Source organism: Vulpes vulpes, chromosome 15 (genome assembly GCF_048418805.1).
Source record: "Vulpes vulpes isolate BD-2025 chromosome 15, VulVul3, whole genome shotgun sequence".
Lineage (NCBI taxonomy): Eukaryota > Metazoa > Chordata > Mammalia > Carnivora > Canidae > Vulpes > Vulpes vulpes.
This window is the reverse complement of record NC_132794.1, coordinates 116,240,431-116,254,231: the sequence shown is the minus strand read 5'-3', so window position 1 is coordinate 116,254,231 and position 13,801 is coordinate 116,240,431. Positions and strand designations below refer to the sequence as shown.

General features: G+C 43.5%; 1 long non-coding RNA gene across 1 annotated transcript in view; it reads right to left on the bottom strand.

Annotated features, from left to right (window-relative positions):
* LOC140595750 (uncharacterized) overlaps window positions 1–12,951 on the bottom strand; it is a 291,467-nt gene extending 278,516 nt beyond the window's left edge. Inside the window, exon 1 of the long non-coding RNA XR_011997629.1 lies at window positions 12,459–12,951. This is a non-coding gene — a long non-coding RNA (uncharacterized lncRNA). The remainder of the gene's footprint in view (window positions 1–12,458) is intronic.
* Window positions 12,952–13,801: the final 850 nt, after the last annotated feature.

The window sequence follows — 13,801 nt, the reverse complement described above, 5'->3', positions numbered from 1 at the left end:
GAACAGTGAATGTGGACGTGTTGCCATGACCAGGAAGCTGATATGAAAGCTGCCCTCCTACATACAAGTAGAAACCCAGACACAGTATATGGATCAACAGTTTTCTGGACCAGAGGCAAGGGATCCTGGAGCCTGTTGCAGAACAGCAGATTGCATAGACACGGTAAAACTCCACAAAGCTAGGAAAAGAAAGGCAGGGCAGCTGTGAGATGAAGCATTCTCAGAGTTCACCTAGAGCTAGGAGCCACTCGAGCTCTAAAGAGCCTGAGAGACTCCTAACTCTGGGAAACGAACAAGGGGTAGTGGAAGGGGAGGTGGGCAGGGGTTGGGGTGACTGGGGGACAGGCACTGAGGGGGGCACTTGATGGGATGAGCACTGGGTGATGTGCTATATGTTGGCAAATTGAACTCCAATAAAAAAATAATTTAAAAAATAAAAAATAAAGAGCCAGAGTGGAGAGAGCTCATCGGACACCTGGTGAATTCAAAGAGAGGTCATGCCTCGGTTACGGGGCTGAACTGGCCCCAGAGTCAAGGCTACTCTCAACCTACCCCCACATCCTTAAACACAAGCCCTGAAACAATAGCACCACTGGAAAGTTACTTAATTGCTTGCCAGAAAATAGTCCAAAACTCTTTAAAGGAAAAGGACAAAATCTGCACTCAACAATGTGATACTTAAATTGCCACGTATTCGCAGTGTTACTAGACTGTGAGGAAGCCAAATCATCCATCCCGTTTCTAAGCAGAGATCGGTGAATAGACAGACCAAGAAATTACAGAGATGGTGGAACCTGCAGTCAAACCTATAAATCCCATTATAAATAGGATCCAGCCTTGAAGAGAAAACATAAACATAAAAAGGAGAAAATATAAACATAGTAAGAAGATGTAAAAATGGGCAAAATAAAAATTCCAAGCTAAACATATAGTAAATAAATAAATACTCATTACCAGGAGCAAATTGGGAAATACTGAGGGGAACATAAGTAAACTTGAAGATACACCAGTAGAAACCATACAAACTGAAGCAGGAAAGAAAAAAATCAAAGAAAGAAAATGAACTGAGCCTTAGGAACCTTTGGAGCAATAGCAGGAGGTCTAAGACAGAAGGCAGAAAAGAGTATTTAAATAAAGTGGTTGAATAATGTGCAAATTTGATGAAAAGAACAAATGCATGGATCCAAACATCTTAATGAAACCCTCCCTTCAAAAAAAAACAAAGGATAGGGATCCCTGGGTGGCTCAGTGGTTTAGTGCCTGCCTTCGGCCCAGGGCATGATCCTAGAGACCCGGGATCAAGTCCCACATCAGGCTCCCTGCATGGAGCCTGCTTCTCCCTCTGCCTGTGTTTCTGCCTCTCTCTCTCTCTCTCTCTCTCTCTCTCTCTCTCTCTCTCTGCATCTTATGAATAAATAAATAAAATCTTAAAAAAAACACAGGATAAACATACACACATTTAAAAAAAAGCTAAAACACACAATATTCAAAATGCAAAACAAACAAACAAACTGGAGATTAAAAAAGAAAATCTCTTAAAAAGAACCCCTTAAAAGGACCCACATGACCATTTTCAGGAATAAAAGAACGCACATCTCCATCACCACAAAGCTTGCAAATACTATAAGGATAATAGGGTAATGATGCTAACTACTTTATGCCAAAACATCAAAAACTTAGACAAAATAGACAAGTTTCTTAAAAGATAAAAATTACCAAACTGGCTCAATAAAAAATGGGAAATGTCAATAGTCCTATGTCTATTATATTCAACTCATAACAAGAATATCTCCCATAAAGAAAATGCCAGTACTAGACACCTCTGTTAATGAGTTCTATCAAACATGGAAAGGAAAATAACACAAACCCTGAAAGAAAGAAAAAAAAAACTTTGGGAAAATAGAAAAGGAGACCACTTCTCAAACCATTTTGTGAAACCAGCAATACTATGATACCAAAACAAAACAAAGAGTGTAGAAGAAAAGAAAACCCTACCCAGTATCAATATCACCTAGTGCAAAATCTTTAATAGAGAAAATTCTAATTCAAGTCAAAATGGACTAACAGGAACCAGACTTATTCACCTGCCTGAAACAACTTAATTTAAAAAAAAAAAAAAAAAGGCCAAATATATGAAACATGGGGCACCTGGGTGGCTCAAGTGGTTAAGCATCTGCCTTTGGCTCAGGTCATGATCCCAGGGTCCTGAGGTCAAGTCCTGCATCAGGCTCCCCATTCAGTGGGGAGTCTGCTTCTCCCTCTCCCTTTGTCTCCCACCACGCTCATGCTCTGTCTCTTGCTTTCTCTCTCTCTTAAATAAATAAATAAAGTCTTTAAATATATGCATATATGAAATAGTGGTACACGGACATTGGACCTTAAATGATAAAGAACAGTGACCCATAGAGAGAAGAAGCAAATAAGGTAAGCCCTCTGATTCCCCAGATACTTGGAGGAAGTTCCCAGGCCTCCAAGAAGGAAAAGGAAACCCAGTCAGAGCACAGTGGTCTCCCAGAATTGAGGACATGTAGCTGAAAATCTGGGGAAACCAAGGCAGCTAGAGTTCACAGGACAGAGTATTACAGAGGAGAGCTTCACAAAGAGAAGATGCTGGAGATCAGCAGAGGGTCCTCATCAAATATTCATTTGAATACTAAACAGCGCATGTGCCCAGTGCACACATGGGTCCTGCGATAGTACCCATTCCCAACAGTCAGAGTTGAAAACCCTATAATTCAGGAGGCATTGATGAGGCTACTGAGAGGCATCTTGACTCAGTAGTGTAGGAAAATTAATGCAAGACTAAATGCAGGTATAGTCCCAGATAACAAAGCTTAAGAGTAAGACTAGAAAGATCAAACTACTTATAAGCAAACTAATCATGTCCAAGAACAAAATTCAAATGTATTTATAGGATATAAAAATATTTCTCATCCTAAAGGCTAAAATTTACATTCTTTGGCAACCAACCCAAAATTACCAAATATGCAGTGAAGCTGGAAAACACACACTTTAACGAGAGAAGAAAAATCTATCAGAACTGACCCAGAACTGACACCGATGGTACAATTAGTAAACAAGGACATCAAATGAGTGATTATGACAGCATTATATGTCTTAAAGGAGCCAGAAGAACATCTGAACATGTTATTAGGATCGGTCTAACATATGACCTAGCCTTTCCAGCACTAGATACTCACCAAAGAGAAATGAAAGAATATGTTCACTCACACACTTGTATACGAATGTTCCTAGAAGCTTTACTTGTAATAGCCCCAAAATGGAAACAACCCAAATGTCCACCAACAAATGGATAAACAACGGAACGTCCACACAGTAGAATACTACTACCCATAAAAAGGAATGAACCACTGACCTACACAACCGAGATGAATCGCAAAATGATTGTACCTAATGAAATAAGCCTGACAAAAAACATCTACTATGTGTTCCTATTAATATAAAATTCTAGACAATATGACCTATAGTGACAGAAAGCAGATCAGTAATTGCCTGGAGATGTGGGTAGAGGAAGTCAGGAAGGTGGAGCCTAGGGATATGGATGACCCATATGTGTATTGCCTTGGTTACAATGATGTTTCCACAGATGTGTACACATGCAGACACTTAGCAAATATACACTTAGCCATGTACAATGTATTGCATGTCAATCATACGTCAATAAAGCTGTTAACATTTTCTCAACAAAAGATTAGCAACCCAAACATAGCAATCTACACAAAAGATGAGAACAGTATAAACAAGGCAGGTTTTTTTCCCTATATCTGCTTTTGCATTCTATCCATTATATGTTGTTTCAGTTGAAGCATGAGAAGAAATACAGATCTCATGCCAACGTGAAAGAAGAGGAGAATTTTAATCGCTCCTTCAGATAATGTGACACTATACCAAAACTTGGCAAGTAATAGTTTCTTAAATGTTGCCTGTTATGTGCAATCTAAAGCCATCTGTTATTAGAAAGCCCATTTGTCTATTTGCCACATTGAATGTACCTTTTACTGATAGAACATCCTTCACTGGTGATTTGGAAAATATTGCTTTACTAATTTATGCAAATCTTTATATCGTTGACACATTCCTTACCCAAAACTAATATATCACATTCGTTAATGTCACCACTGAGCTCATCACAGAGGTGGACATAAAATTTCCAAAATTCTATTTTTTGCTTGAAAACGCAAAGTTTATCACTAGCCCCCAATGCCATCAATTACTTTCCTCGAACAGACAGACTCACATTGTCCATTTTTCAAGAAAATAATGTCAAAGCCCCAGTCAAAATAATCATAGCTTTGTGTCAGTTTTATACTGTGTTTCATGGAAAGTTGCTTTTCAGGTTACACTCAAATGCCTTTCTTTAAGCCAAAAATCATACTTCGGTAATCAGCAGACAAGCTTTTATGTCTACTTCCTATGTCATCACACAGAATTTTATATTTTGCTCTTGGGAATTTAAAATTGATAGAAATCATTAATTCCTACTGCCACATGACATGAAACTGGATTTGGGGGGTTTTACTGTGAGTTCAAGGAACTGAAGAATATAGTGGCTACAAAGACACTGTTGTATCACTACCTTGGTTCATGCAAAGCCACAAGCATATTTACCCATCACTGCTTTGCACATCCATGCAAATACCAACACAACACAACATCCATGCAAAAGCACAACACAAAAGGGGGAAAATAATATGTGAGTACATCTTTAAAAACCAGTATAACCTCAAAGGCACCCTGAAAGCACCTCAGAACCCATCCGGAGATCCATGAAGCAGATGCTGAACCAAACTGAAGCAAAAAAGTTACTGCAACTAATATGTAAATTTAAAAGAATCACAGGATACAAGCAAGGTCAGTGTGCAAAAATCAATTATATTTCAATACAACAGCAACAAACCATTGAAACTAGACATTGAAAAATATGATTTACAATAGAATTTTTTAAATATATTATCTTATTGTATTTAGTTATGAAATATGTAGAGATAATTTAACAAAATATATATGAGCCCTATACCCTTAAAACCAATAAAACATGCTGAGAGATTAAAGATTATTTGTAAACTTTGAGATATGAACATGAGAATGAATCTATGTTCATAGATTGGAAAACTCAATATTATTAAGCCCTTAATTTCTCCCAAATTGATCTATAGATCCAACGCAATCATAATAAAAATTCCAACAGGATTTTCTGTAAAAAATGAAAATCTATATGGTTCTGAATATATATGGAAATGCAAAGGATTTCCACATACACAGACACAGATTTCCACACCACATACACAGACAAAATTTTTTTAAAAAACAATGTAGAATTTACAGCACCTGATTCCAAAACTTACTATAAAGGTACTATAATTAAGAGTGTGACATTGTTGTGACATACATATAAGTCAGGAAAATGCAACAGAGAACCCAGAAATACAGAATCGTTGAATCACTATATTGTACACCTGAAAGTCTATGTTAACTTGAAGCTGTATGTTAACTCTACTGGAATTAAAATAAAAAGCAATAAAATTGTTTTAAAAAGACATAGACCCTCTTATAAAAGGTCAATTGACTTTTGATTAAAATGCGTGGTATAATGAGAAACAAATATTTGGTCTTTGCTCCTGGAGCACAGGACTCATAAAATCCTTGGTATTTCCTGAGTGATAAGATACAGGAGTATCTTTTAATTCGTAACAAGTCCCTTTGGTCTATGCCTGACTTTAAGCTGTTGAGGGGACTCCTGTCTCCCCTAGGTAGCTTCAGGATGGAGGCTGGTCACCAGAAACATCAAGCTATGATTAGAGGGTTGGAACTTTGAGCTCCAGCCCCCAAACTCTGGGGAAGAGAGGGGCTGGAGATTGAGTTCAACAACAACCATTGGCCAATGATTTGAGCAGTCTTGTCTACATAATGAAGCTTCCATAAACAGCCCTAAACAATGGGGAGCAGAGAACCTCTGGGCTGGTGAAGACATCACTGACTGGGAGGGAGCCATGCCCAGAAAGGGAAGCTCCCATGCATCTTCCCCACCCCTTACACCTTGCTATGTACATCTCTTCCATTTGGCTGCTCCTGAGTTGTATCCTTCATAATAAACTGGTAAGCCTAAGTAAAGTGCTCTCCTGAAGTCCGTGAGATATTCTACAAATTATCAAACCTGAGAGGAAGCCGTAGGAACTTTCAAATTGGCAGTCAGCCAGGCAGAAGTGTGGCTAGCCTAGGCATCCCCACTGCCACTGGCATTTGATGTGGGAGTTAGTGTCAGAATTGAACTGCCCGGTGGACACCCAGCTGGTGTCAGAAAAAAGAACACAGATGCCAAGGTAATATGACAGGAAAAGGAGTCTTTTCAACAAATGATGCTAGGGACATAAACATAGATTCATATGGGGAAAAAATGAACCTCAACCTCAACCTCAGATTATACATAAAATCATCCAAAAAATAGCTCATGAGGGACTTATGCTTCCAAGAGAATGGAAATACCATTTTCCCTACTCCCCCTGCTGAGTCCAACTAAACATACTGGACATAATATGTAAAATAAATGTGAGAGGACTCTGACAGGTGGAAAGAAGGATGCAGACCAGCCAGGGATCTTGGGACCCAAGCAGTGACATAGTAGTGAGTTCCCTGGGTTTTCTTTTGGTTTCATATATCCCAAAAGCTGACAAAGCCAGCAGCTTGGAAACGCCAAAGGTGCAAACAAACTGTCCAACCAAAACCTACTCTCTCTGTGCAAGGGATGAAGAAAAGAGCAGCCTCGCAAGACAGAAAAAAATCCAGACAAAAACTGCTCTACACCAACCAAACACCACTGGAAAAACTCACCCACATCAAGCAAAGGCCGCTCCCAGCAAAGGACCTGGACTTCAACCCTTATGATGTGTGACAATGCATCTAAAAACCCGTCCTTCCCGGGATGTGTCAGGCCAGAACTTCCATTCTTACCAGCTGGAAACAAGGCACCCGCCCCTTGGTACAGTGTCAGTGGAGACCGTGCACAGAGCCTGGACCTCCATCTCCACTGAGCAGTAATGAGGTGTCCCTCCACTGAGGTACGGTCACAGGAAGCTTAGAGCACAGTCAGGACTCCCATCACTGCATAATATAACCAGGTGTCCTCCACCACAGGAACAGGTGCCCACATCCCTTGGATGTCAATGGAAGCCAAGTGGGCAACCTGGATTTCTACATTCACCCAGTGGTGATGAGGCAGCATCCCTTCCTCACCCTGTTGGAGCAGGATTTAAAAAAAAAAAATTCAAACAGGAAGTTTAGCGGGATGCCTGAGTGGCTCAATGGTTGAGCATCTACCTTTGGCTCGGGTCCTGATCCTGGGGTCCTGGGATCAAGTCCCACATCGGGCTCCCCACAGGGAGCCTGCTTCTCCCTCTGCCTGTGTCTCTGCCTCTCTCTCTCGTTAATAAATGAAAAAAAATCTTTTTTTAAAAAAAAGTTTAGTAAGATACAAAGACTCATAAAATTAAAAATATGTCCATTTTTCAGTAGAAAACCACTCATCATAACAACAGGAAAATCTCAAACTCCTGTTTTATGATACTAATATTACCCCCTGATACCAAAACCAGACAAGGAAAAAATTTTTAAAGAAATCTACAGACCAATACCCCTCATAAATACAGATGCAGAAAGAACAAAATATCATCAAATAGAACTCAGCTATATATTTTTAAAAATCCACATGACTAAATAAATTTATTCCAAGGATGCAAGGCTGGTTCAATATTTGAAAATCAATCAATGTAATCCACCATGTTAGCAGGTTAAAGAAGAAAATGCTCATGACCCTATCAATCAATACAGAAAAACAATTTGACAAAATCAACACCCATCTAGAATTATTTAAAACTCCCAGATACCCAGAGAAGAGGGGAATTCCCTCAACCTGATGAAAGTACTCATAACAAGCCTCCAGCTGACATTACTCTAATGATGAAAGTCGAGGCAGTTTCTCAGTAGGATCAGAAGCAGGCCGGGATGCCTGTTCTCACCACTCCTCCTCAGTACAGCGCTGGACATTTTAGCCAGAACTAATTTTTGACAAATATGCAAAAACAATTCAGTGAAGGAAAAATGACCTTTTCAATAAATGGTGCTAGAGCCGCAGAACACCCAGAGGCAAAAAAAAAACGTTAAAGAGAGATTCTGACCTGTGTCTTGCACCTCATACAAAAATTAACTGCAAGAAATAAAAAAACCTAAGCATAAAATATAAAACAATAAAATGGTAAGAAAATGAAACATGAGAGAAAACTTCACAATCTAAGACGAGGCAGAGGTCTTAGACTTGATACCAAAAACATGGTCCATAGAAATAAAAGCTGATAACTTGGACTTCATCATAACTAAAACTGCTGCTCTGCGCAAGATCTCGTACCCAAGATGCAAAGACAAGCTACAGACCAAGAGAGGGTATCTGACAAAGGACTGAGACCTCTAGAATATATAAAGAACCATCAAACCCAACAATAACAAAGCAAACAATCTAACTAGAAAATGAACAAAAGACATGAAGAGATACATAGATGGCGCATAAGCACATGACGCTCCATGTCACTAGCCTCTGGAGGAATGCAAAGAAAAGCCACAATTTGGTACCACCGCATACCGACTGCAATGGCTAAAATTAAAAATAATGACACCACCAAATGCTGGCCAGAACGCAGAGAAACCGGGTTGCTGTAAAACGATACAGCCACTCTGACAAACAGTTTGGCAGTTTCCATGAAAACAACACAACCCAGCAATTGAAGTCCTGGTCTCTATCCCAGAAAAATGAAGACTTATGTTCATATGGAAACCTGTACATGAATGTTTACAGCATCTTTATTCATAATAGACAAACACTGGAAACAACTCAGATTGTCCTTCCACAGATGAATGTAAAAAACAAACAAATCAAAAAGGAAACGTGGGATCCCTGGGTGGCGCAGCGGTTTAGTGCCTGCCTTTGGCCCAGGGCGTGATCCTGGAGACCCGGGATCGAGTCCCACGTCGGGCTCCCGGTGCATGGAGCCTGCGTCTCCCTCTGCCTATGCCTCTGCCTCTCTCTCTCTCTCTCTGTGACTATCATAAATTTAAAAAATAAATTAATTAATTAAAAAAAATAAACAAAATGGAAACGTGCCACATTCATACCATGGCGTGCTACTTAGCAGTACCCGGGAAGAGCCCATGAGGCTTGCTACAATCTGCACCAATCTCCAGAGAGTTATGCTCACTGAAAATTCAAATCCCAAACGTTTCATGATGTATGATTCCACTTATATAACATTGTTCACGTGACAAAACTATGGGGCTGGAGAACAAAGTAGTGGTCGCTGGGGGTTAAGGAGGAATGGGGAGGATGAAGTGGGAGTGGCTTTAATAAGAACAGAGACCTTTGGGGAAATGCGAGTGTTCTGTGTGTTGACTGCGTCCATGTCAATATTCTGGTTGTGATATCGTACTATAGCTCTGTAAGATGTTACTTTTGGGTAAAAAGGTACGAGACCTCTCTGCATTATTTCTTATAATTGCATGTGAATCTGCAATGACCTCAAAGGGAAAATTTAATTTAAAAATAAAAACCAAACCAATCAAACAAAAACCCTGAACTAACAATCTTATCAGGCCCTGGGATGCAAACAAAAGCCTTCATCTAAAAGAAAAGGGTGGAAGCAGGAATGGGGGCAAGCAAAGCTATGGTTATTACCGCAGAGTTGTTTTTTTTTTTTATTACTGCAGACTTTTTTTGCACATGGTTAAGTTCCTACAATACCCAGGGTTATACAAACTGTCACAGAGACACAAATGCAGTCTTGGTAGAAGATGATCACGGAATAATTTTAAATTTGCGTCTCTTTCCCAATCTATACTGCCTGGAGCAAACTATTACTAAATATATATATTTTTATAAATCTTGTAATTACGTTGAGAACGGAAGAACGTTATTACTTTTCTCTACGTTAAAGCATTACTTTCTTCAATGTCAACATGTAAAATATCCCACAATTTTGTTTTTACTTTTCCATGGAGATCTTCATGTTTCAATAAACCATGAACCTCAAAAAATGAAAGAAAGAAATACAAAGAAGGCGGTCATAAATGTAAAAGCCAGAATTATAAACCTCCTAGGTGAAAATCTTTGAGGCCATGTGATACATAAAGTTTTCAAAAGCATGAACCAAAAAAAAAAAAAAAAAAAAAAAGATGAAAATTGAATTTCTTCAGAGATTAAACTTTAATTTTTAGAAAGACACGCAGCCATTCCAAAATCCTTGTCATCTCGGGAGTAATAAGTGTCTTTTTGTAGGCTAATGAGATTATTGGTGGCTGAGGGCTCCTGGATAGCCTTGGGGTGGGGCAGGCGGCCAGGAGAACCAACCATGTGATTGTGACCAGGGTTGGAACCTCCCCACCCCTGGGGACGGGGAGTGGGTCTGGGGGTTGGATCCACCACCCTTGGCCAATGGTCAGTCAATCCCGCCTACATTATGAGGCCTCCGTGAAAACCCAGAAGGAGGGGGACCAGAGACCTTGTGGGTTGGGGATCACGTGGGGCCTGGGAGACAGTGCCCCCTGCCCGGAGAGGGTGTGGAAGCTCCCCCCCACCATGTGTCCCATCCGGCTGTTCCCAGGTTACGCCCTTTTAGAATCACCCGGTCACCTAGTAAGGAAAATGCCGAGTTCCCTGAATGGCTCTAGCACATCAGTCCAGCCGGAGGAGGGGTTGCAGGAACCTGGGATCCGGCGCCAGTCGAACCCAAGCAGAGGCGACAGCCTGCACTTGGACGGGTGTCTCCGGTGGGCAGGGGCAGTGCCGTGGGCCGGAGCCCCTGACCTGCGTGCGGGCCCTGAGCCGCCTCCAGGTAGACAGGGTCACGCGGGGTGACGCCCGGGCCGCCGGCTGCTGGGCGCGGGACGCGGGGCAGGGGGTGTGAAGAGTGTTCAATAAAGACAGGGGCATCTTTCTTTACACAGATACAACCCAAATTTGCACCAACAGATGAACCCATGAAAATTGTAGCAGAGCCACACCCTGGAACACTCCTTAACAATAAAAAATGAATGTTCCTGCGTATCCATACATACAACATGAGCAAATGTCAGAATCATTATGCTGAGCAAAGAAGCCAGGCCCTAAGGACGAATTAAATAATTCCATTCGTATGAAACTCATCCGTAGCAACAGAAAGCGGAGGAGTGCCTGCGCCCAGAGCGGGAAGACACGGGGCCGTGGGGACCGTCCAGGGAGACGGAATCCCGCGCCGCGGCTACACGGCGCACTGCTGTCCGAACACACCTGCTGATTGCAGAATAGGTGCCTGTTCTGCGGAAACGACCCCTGAATTCAATTAATTTTTCAGAAATCATAGAGAGTGGGGATCCCTGGGTGGCTCAGCGGTTGGGTGTTGGCCTTCGGCTCAGGGCATGATCCCGGGGTCCTGGAATCAAGTCCCGCACCGGGATCCTGCATGGAACCTGCTTCTCCCTCTGCCTGTGTCTCTGCCTCTCTCTCTCTGTGTCTCTCATGAATAAATAAATAAAGCCTTTAAAAAAAATCATAGTGAAAAAAAATTATAGTGTAAACCTACATCTTGTATCACCTTCTTATTCACTTTAAGTCTATTTATTTGCCCGGCTGCTTATCAAACCCAATAAGATCCTCTTTGATTTCACTGGTTGTTTCACTACTTAATGCAGTTGTCCTGGACATGCAAGTTCTGCCCCTTTTCGCTGCTGGCTTGCATTTGCGCTACTAGTAACACCTTCCATCCAACATTTATTTTCAGGACTGCTTACAACCCCCCTTCTTGAGGGGGACGATCTCCTAGACCTAGATGAAGTGATCAATAAGCCCACTGACCTGGCCTATGTAAACACGACATCCTCAGTCTCCAGGGAGCAAACTCAGCAGAGGGTCCCCCTGCCCCGCTCTCCACGTCGGGGCTCTCCCACCTTGGAAGCAGCAGTGAAGCATCATTGCCCGACCTAGAGACCGGGGCGGGGGGTCTATCTCGATCCCGGTTGGTAAATATTAATCCACTGTCTTACTTTAAACTGAAAATAATGATAACGCTTTGCTGATCTAAGATGCAGTAATCTGCGTTTTCTTCCTGGCCCCTGCCCTGCAGACCTCAGCCTTGGAGGGTGGACAGACTCAGAGGCAGAGGAGCAAAGAGGGTGAAAACGAGGCCACCCCTGGTGGCAGGAGGAAGCCTGGCAGCTCAGCTGTTGCATTAACATTAAGGCGACTTTGTCTGGAGATATTCATGATACGCTCCTGGGACCACGGTGACGCGGTGGGGTGTCGCCAGACAGTCTGGCTCCTGATGACGAGCGTCAGGGAACCTCAGCTCCGGGTACCTTTGCAATTCTGCGCAGGACGTGCAGTCGTCCAAGCACTTTCACCTGCATTATTTTATGCAACTCACCTTCCCGCAGCCATGGGAGGAAGGAGGATAAGGATGACTTATTTGCAGATGAGCCTCCGGAGCGAGGAAGGAGCCAGGAGGAGGACCCGCCTCTTCGGCAGAGCTGCAGGACCTGCCATGTGCTTGCTGAGTCTCCTCTCTTCTGCTGTCCACACGCACGTGCACACACACAGGCACACGCATGTGTGCACACACACCATAGTCACACCACTGCCAGGTCTCCAGCCTAGACGAGGGTAGCCCGGACTTCTCCATGAGAGCTCAGCAGCCCCCAGCTCCTGTCCTGTCCCCTCGAGGCTTCACCCCTGACTCCCCTCCTGGCAGCAGCCGGCTGGAGGAAGCAGGGGAACCTTCGACCTCTATATGGTCCTTTACGCACCCACAGGCAGAGGTCTGCCTCCTGGAAAGGGCACATGCACCTCTTTGTTTTGTGCAACCTTCTATTTCCACAGAACCCCATTCTTGAAGCCAGAGGGGTGCCGAGTGCAGAGAAGGGAATCCTGCGGAGAACAAGCAGCCCTCAAGCAGGAAGCCCACGTTTTTCTGAGTACACCGCGTCACCCACCCTCATCAGAGGCCTGCCATCCGTCGTCACCGCCCCTAGCAACCTGGAGAGCATTTTAGAGAGAAAGCGCCAGCAAATGGCTGCATTTGGCTTCACCGTGAGCTCCATGAGCTCCACTTTGTGGCTGCCTGACAAGGGCACGCTCTGAACGGGAATCCTCTGGCTCCTGGGCTTCCATTGTGTGCCCAAGAGAACCAGAAAGATCCCTGGGAGACGCTGTGCTCTTAAGCTGTATTCATACTTAATTCCCTGGAACCTTCAGGGCCCATGTTAACAAAGCCAGAGGGCCTCCTAGCGGACGGAGCGGCCGCTGCTGCTGGCAGGAGGGATCCCGGGCAGACACGGGGCCTCCCGCAGCCTCACCTCCAGGTGGAGCTGACCCCTGGCTTCAGAAAGGGGTGCAGCAGCCCCACCTCCTGCAGGCTGGGGTTTAACGTTCTTATTTTTGCTGATGTCACATCTAGAATCACTGGCTCTGTTCAGCTGTTCCCTGTGTGTCCTTCCTGGAAAACTGTCCCCCGGCCAGCAGCCTGGACTTGGGCGTCGCAGGCAGGGCTCAGAGGGCAGGGAGGCTCAGCCGGCCTCAAGAGGATGACGACGCCTCTCAGCGGTGGGAAAGCGCCTCGGTGGGCTCCCTGGGGCAGCCCTGAGAAGCTAGCACAGGTGCACCCGGGGACCATCTGGATAGTGAAGCGCGAGCTGGACCTTGCCTCCGGAAGGGGTTCCCGGAGGTGCTGACAGTCGCGGACACACAGGGCCGTCCTTGGGCAGGGGCGTC